This window comes from Saccopteryx leptura, chromosome 7 (assembly GCF_036850995.1).
Source record: "Saccopteryx leptura isolate mSacLep1 chromosome 7, mSacLep1_pri_phased_curated, whole genome shotgun sequence".
NCBI lineage: Eukaryota > Metazoa > Chordata > Mammalia > Chiroptera > Emballonuridae > Saccopteryx > Saccopteryx leptura.
Window position 1 is genome coordinate 51,083,888 of NC_089509.1, and position 7,709 is coordinate 51,091,596.

General features: G+C 36.5%; 1 protein-coding gene across 5 annotated transcripts in view; it reads right to left on the minus strand.

Moving 5' to 3' along the window:
• LOC136378242 (sodium channel protein type 3 subunit alpha) overlaps positions 1–6,389 on the minus strand; it is a 144,796-nt gene extending 138,407 nt beyond the window's left edge. For all 5 annotated transcript variants that reach the window (XM_066344863.1, XM_066344867.1, XM_066344861.1 and 2 more), the window contains exon 1: positions 6,195–6,389. The gene's annotated coding sequence lies outside the window, so the exon portion shown is untranslated. The remainder of the gene's footprint in view (positions 1–6,194) is intronic.
• Between the last annotated feature and the right edge of the window lie 1,320 nt (positions 6,390–7,709).

The following is a 7,709-nucleotide window of genomic DNA, read 5'->3' on the forward strand; positions in this document are numbered from 1 at the left end:
ATAAAGTTCAAGAATTTAAATGTCAGCGCAGGGGAAAATATACATGGAACACTCAAGGATTTGAAATGAACGAGATGGACAAATGACAGGCAGTTGGGTACACCTGGAGTTGCGGAAAAGAAACCTTGAGTGCTGTTTCTTTCAAAGGAGTCAAGTTATTTCCTCTTCATGAGGTTTGCTTTTTCTCACTGGTAAAACTACTAGTTGGATTGGCAAAGGAAAAACAAAACAAAACAAAACAAAAAATCCTGGCTCAAAACCCCATTGGCCATATCCTACCTGTAGGTATATTTTATTGAATTTTTAGCTTCTTCAGGGAAAGGGTTTAATTCAACTTCCTCTGGCCCCAAGAATGAGCTTCCCTTCCTTAGAAAGGTCATCGGCTGTTAATTCCTTAGTCCCAATCTGACTGGCCTCACTTATTTTTCTTACCTGCTTTGCTCACATAGGAATTTGGGGTTGTTTCCATGGACAATTTATTCTTGAAGTCATTTCTCATCATGACGTAAGTTCCACACACACACACACACAACACACACACAAATGCCCAGAATAGTTTATGTAGGTAGAACTAAAATAACTTTTAAAGAGAAAAATATTAATGTCCCAAGCAAAACCACTAAGGAGACAGAGAAACTAACAAAAAGGTATCAGGTTCTCAAATACAAGCTTAAGCCCATAAAATGTGTCTCATTGACCCAATGCAAGAATATTTGGGGTTCTAGAGAAGAAGTAAAATGTCACCTACCAATAAGAACTGGGGTTTGTGAACTATTCCAGTTTGAACTTTTGGTAAAGGAAAAAGACAAAATGTTCTGTACAACTCAAGTAAGAATAAAGTATATTCTGAATATTTGGAACTTAAAATTCCCAAAAGTGAGCTTCTTGGCTGAAAATAGCCAAAGTTATTTAAAGAGTGATTTCCCATCTCTGAATTCACCCATTGAATAAAAAAATATTAAACCACTGTTTAATAATTCAAGGACTGTCATCTCTGTCACTTTGCTCCAGTACAGAGCTTAATCACACCAAGGGCTCCCTATATGCAGTCTCCAAAAGGATGAAACCTAATTCAATTATTACGAAAATAACTCCAGACTTCCAAAAGACTTCTCTGAACTAAAACAACCCCTGAGAATTTCCTTATACAATCATCATCTAAAATATGTTTATATACACTTAATTTGGGCAACACACACACACACACACACACACACACACATATTTAATATTATAATTCAGCTTTTAAGTTAGTTTATAGTTGTTCCCTATTTCTATTATCCTGGACAGAAACTTCTTTAATAAAATACTTTCCATAGATCTTTAATCACTTGAAATTCTAGAGAAAAGAAGTACACTAGAAAAAAACAATCCATCAATGACCGGGTCAAGTGTCTCAATGGATAAAGACTCAACCAGCTGTGCCAGAGGTCTTGGGTTCGACACCTGATTAGGGCATGTACAACAAGCAATCAATGAGTACACAACTAAGTGAACAATGAGTTGATGCTTCTCTCTCTCTCTCTCTCTCTCTCCTCCTCCTCCTCCTCCTCCTCCTCCACTTCCTCCTCCTCCTCACATGCACACTCAAATCAATGAAAAAGAAAATGTTTAAGTCAATCAATTACTTGGCACACTTAAACATGTATGCAGTTGAGTAGGTAGACAAACTAAAACTTGTGGTACCCTGTTGAGTAGATATTTATATAAATTTTAAAGAATTCTTGGCCCTGGCTGGTTGGCTCAGTGGTAGAGCGTCGGCCTGGCGTGCGGAAGTCCCGGGTTCAATTCCCGGCCAGGGCACACAGGAGAGGCGCCTATCTGCTTCTCTGCCCCTCCCCCTCTCCTTCCTCTCTATCTCTCTCTTCCCCTCCTGCAGCCGAGGCTCCATTGGAGCAAAAGATAGCCTGGGTACTGGAGATGGCCCCCTGGTGGGCGTGCCGGGTGGATCCCGGTTGGGCGCATGCGGGAGTCTGTCTGTCTGCCTCCCCGTTTCCAGCTTCAGAGAAATACAAAAAAAAAAAAAAAAAATTTAAAGAATTCTTTAAAGAATTTTGAATGTAGATTCAGATTTCATATTCTCAAAGAGCTAGTGCCTGTGAGGCAGTCCAGAAGACAAAGCATGTCTTTGCTTAGCAAGACAGCAAAATTTTATTTATTACTATTTTATCAAGTAAGCTAAAATTAACACTATTCTGCTCTGAAATATGTGTCTACACTTGATATGTTCCATTAAAATGTATCCCCAAAACTGTGTTAACTTCACCCCAGAGTAAAAAATGTCAGGTATAACTGAATTAAAAAGTGGCTTTCTGAATGAAGATAAACATAGGAACTTGCAACCCAAAGCAACAATACAATTGGTTTTTATCTTTTCCAAATTTTATAACTGTCTCAAGGAGCAATCTATTTCAAGAAGTAGTGGTTCAGATACCAAGCTCTATACTGTATTGCCATTAAAATTGCTTATGATAAAATTCAAGTGGAAGCAAAGATAATTTACAATTGAAATTAACCTAAATTTAAAACTGAATTCTAAAACTACAGAAGCATACTGTTAATATCCTAAATTATATTTCAGGGGTAAGTGGGTCATTCTCATAGTTTTGGAAAACTGGTGAAATATCCACCAATATTAAGGTTGAATAATATATTTTTAGATGACAAATGAAACATTAATTACCAACCTCTAGTTAGTTTATAATGTTTCCATACACAAATGATAATGAGAAAAAGGTATTTTACCCAACTTACCCATGCAAAGAATTTTCCCTATCTAGTTGCATATCCATTCCTTGATGAAAAAAAACAAAACAACTATTTGTCTTTGTATGCTTATACTTATGGGGGCTTTCAGTTAACTTTAACCCTAAAAATAAGGAATCAAGAGCTGGGTGTGACCTAGTGTCAGGAAAATGAACTAGCATCAAATTCCAAGCAGAGCATTGTCTAATTGAGAAACCTTATCCTCGTTCTTTAAACTGCCTAAGCTCTCGGCCATCTCAGATCTGTCTAATCATGAGCCCATTAAGTCATCTTGGCTGCCATGAAAATAAAACTGACAGCGCAGTTACTTGAGTCAGTTTAAAGAGGCCCAGGGTGGTTGAAGGGAAGAATTCGGAGGCCTGGGGTGCTAAAAGAACATCCCAGCTCTAGGTCCCAAAGATCCCAATAGCACACAGCTGTCAAGGGCAGAGCTGCACATAGAGAAAACCTTTGGAAGGAAACAGGGATTCTACAGTATGTCAACAATTTCATCAGGTAGAATTGGCTTTTCCACCTTTTATTGTACCATTAATAGGATTTAAGCAGCAAAGTTTGTGAGTCCATCATATAGCCAATACACAGAGTCATTTAATGGATTTAGTTTCTGTAACTTGATGACCATACTACAAATTATCTGGCATTTAAATGTGATTCTTGGTGAAACCTAGATTTTCTTTGCGAATCTTCACAGAAGCTTTTGCCTAATAAGTCTGTCCTATTAAGGCACAAGTAAAAAGTTCCTTGCCCCTATTTTGTTAAAAAAAAAGGGGGGGGGAGGGGAAAAACTTTGAAGTGGAGTCCATATATATATAATCAGGCAAAAATACAGTCTTTTAGAAAGTCTTATGAGAGTTCTATAAACTTTGCAGGAGATGTCCAGAATGGTAGACTAACTAGGGTTACAGGGAACAAATGTTGTTGTTGTTTCAGCAAGGCAGTTTTCCCAGAATTATTCACCCTTCAACTGCAGAATTCCTTGGCAATTTCATTCCAGCCTTCCTGTTGTGGTGGAAGATATTATCTCATCATCACCAATTATAACAATAATACCTGTTTTATTTGGTGGGTTTGGACAGCAGGGGAGGTGGCACTTAATCATGTTTCAGGATTCATAAGAACTGAACCGACATTATTTCATTTACCCAATCCTACAAACATAGGCATTATCATGCCTTTTTAAATAGATGATGTAATAAATGCTCAGAAAGTTTAAATACTTTGTCAAATAATAGTGGAGCTAGGGTTCAATCTGCCAGCCTTGCTCTTAACCACTTCCCTACATTGCTTCTCAGCTGTTAGCACCACAGGAGAACAGGCCAAGGACTTTTCAAACATCTCTCTCCCTCTATATCTCTATCCCCATGTTTAGTGCACCATTAGTGGTAATACACAACTTAGTGTGAAGATGTACCAGATTACAGCTAAACTGAGAAATCAATGGGTGAAAATCCAGATAAATTAGAAACATAGAATTTCAAAAATGAAAAGTGTCTTTATATGTCTTTAAATCTAATTACTATCTTTTACAGTAAAGAAAATGAGCTTCAATGATACTTACTGTCTTTTCTGAGGTGACAAAACTCTTTAGTAGCAGAACTTGAACCAAAACCTAAGAGTTCTAACTCAGTAGTCAACCTATTTATGTCTACTACACCAATAAATGACAGTATTACTCTTGTGAACAGACTTACAAATAAAGTCACAATGAGAGTCTTCTAAAGAATAAGATCTACAAAATTATTTCATGTGTGTTTAGGTTTGATTTCTAAAATATTTTTCAGAGCACATTTTGTGACAAACTTTGTGTTTATTACCACTTTACATTGTGACTTCACGTGTAGACAAATAACTAAGAAATTATTGCAACTATATCAAAAAATTGCTAACTTTGAAGCGCCAAAATGTAAACATCCATTCATAAATGTAAAGCAGCTCAGTCAAGACCAGCTCTTGTGTTTACACAGAACAAAGTCACTCACATCCAGTCACCTGTAGAGAAGCACAGTGTGTACAACACACGCAGGTCAATTAACAGCAATTTCTGGGAACCCTTTTCAGAGAAACAGGTTTTTTACATCCTATGGTAGAAGTTCTGAAATGTACCAGACCCAGGGCTTTACTCAGCGGCATCCACTATTTTCTAATTTTTCAGAAGGAGTATTATTGCTACTCATTGTAAAGTATTGAGTGAATATTCAGTATTTTTACCATATCATTAAAAATTACAATTGCATTTAAAGCAGAGACCTCAAGTTCTATTTTCAGGCCCTTTTGACCAGTACTGACTGGAAACCCAGGTTAAAATCATAGTCTTTATGTCTTTATTTCATACACTACACTTGCTACTTGAGTGATCATGATCAAATTTTTCCACGTAAATCCTTACAATCGCTTATGCCTTTATCTTTGTTCTCATAGGCTGCACTATACCACCTGTTGTATTAAAAAAACTTTATATTTAAAACCCTTCTTTTGATTAGTATCAATAGATTTTCTGCCAATAATTTCTTATTCTAAGTATGTAATAGCTAATTGAATGATGCATTAGTGGTTATGCTATAAAATATTTTAGAGAAAACTATAAGATATATAGATTATAGATAAAGAATTGTTTTCTGGCAAAAGCAACTCTCCCTGGTAATTAATAATAATAATAATAACAACAACAGTTATTAAAGCTGCACAGGAAAAAAAACAGAAATGTATCAAGCTTATGAGACAATTCATTAATAAGATATAATATCCTTTAAGTCAATAAATTAAATGGTATTTAATATAAAAATGAACATATTAAAATATAAAAGAAATTGCACATTATGGAGCACTAGGAATAGTTAAAATATAAAAGAAATTGCACATTATGGAGCACTAGGAATAGTTTTTTTATTATAAAGTTAAATATTTTTTTACTGGTTAACATTGGTGATCTTCTTCCTCAGTGAGAATAGATTTTAGAGAAAAAAGATAACATGTTTTAAACAGCCAAACACCTCTGTATTGTTATCACTCCCTACACTAAAGGCCTCTTTGAAGCTGTTAAATGAAAGATTAAAGCACACGGATGGTAGTTCCAATTTTACTATACACTTATGTTTAAATAGATGTACAGCTATGATATCTATTAGGTTAGCTTCATGTAATAAAAATTCTTCTTCTAAATACAATGCATCATAAACAGCTGCATGTTTCTAAAACACAAGATCAGTAATGCCTAGTCTATACCATAAGTCACCATTTCTAGACAGACACTATTTCCTTTGAGAAAGAATAGTAAGCAGTTTACGCATCAAATGATGCCTTTGGTTTCTATAATTTACATTAAACCAACATTAGGTAAAAATAGCAGCATGAAAAGGATTTTAAAATAAGAAAAATGATGTGATGGCTAGATTCGACGGTGTAGATGATTAAATGTTTTGCCAGCTTACCTGATAACACAGAGCCTTAGGAATCACAGCATAACAAAGCCCCGCATCCAAGATGGTTAGAATGTAATGTGCCTTCCTTTGTAGTTGTTCACATTTTTGGCCATAGAGGTTTAGAAATTATTTATAATGTTTTTTTCTTTGCTTTCTCTGTGGACAAGAAAACAAAGAGACCTTTCTAGAATCCTCTCTGCTATGCCTCCGCTTCCTGTTCTGAGATTCCCTCTATGGTACCCAACATATATCAGAAAACAGCTTTGAGGGGGAAAAAAAAAAAAAAAAAAGGTGACAGAAACCAACGTGGTACCGCCATCTACTGGCAGACACACACAATTAAACAAAAGAAAAAACAACTCCATTATTCTTTATCATAAAATAAAATATAACCTATCCACTACATAGGAGTATGCACAAAGAGATTCTTTTGCATACTCAATTATTTGCATCTCACTAATATTTTTTAAATTTTTATAAATTTACACATTTGATTCTCCCATACCACAATAAAAAAAAAACCCTACAAATTTCTGTTCAAAAATTAGGTTTTTAGATGACCTTACACCGTACATGTGGAGTTTTGCAATATCACTCTTGTGGCATTCAAACGTTTTCATATCATGGGATGAATTTTAAGTAAGTAGTCTGACTCCTTAAAGAACAGTGTAATACACATTAACTGGTAGTCTTTTTGTGTTGCTTTTTGGTAAAACATTTACCAAAAAAAAAAAATATCTGAATGTGGGGAAGTATAGTAAACTTCACTGAGTCCTAGATAACTTAGATGTGTAATTTATTTTCAAATGTGTATTGATAAAAGGAACAGTTGAAATTTATGTTAGATGAGGTAATTCAGTGGTTATATACAGGGTGGGGCAAAAATAAGTTTACAGTTGCAAATATGCAAAACACAGAGTTTATTCTTGTGTTATTATTTATTAATTATTGCATTACTTTCTGTACAAACAGCTGTAAACCTACTTTTGCCCCACTCTGTATTATTATATCTATATCTTTAAAATACTTAGGAAAACATTGCTTATCAGACGATTAAAGCACCCAATACATAAGCAAAACAGAAATGACTTTTTTTTTTTTTTGTATTTTTCTGAAGCTGGAAATGGGGAGAGACAGTCAGACAGACTCCCGCATGCGCCCGACCGGGATCCACCTGGCACGCCCACCAGGGGCGAGGCTCTGCCTACCAGGGGGCGATGCTCTGCCCCTCGGGGCATCGCTCTGCTGCGACCAGAGCCACTCTAGCGCCTGGGGCAGAGGCCAAGGAGCCATCCCCAGCGCCCGGGCCATCTTTGCTCCAATGGAGCCTTGGCTGCGGGAGGGGAAGAGAGAGACAGAGAGGAAGGGGGGGGGGGGTGGAGAAGCAAATGGGCGCTTCTCCTATGTGCCCTGGCCGGGAATCGAACCGGGGTCCCCCGCAAGCCAGGCCGACGCTCTACCGCTGAGCCAACCGGCCAGGGCCAGAAATGACTTTTATCAGTTTATTAAAAGATATTTCTCAAC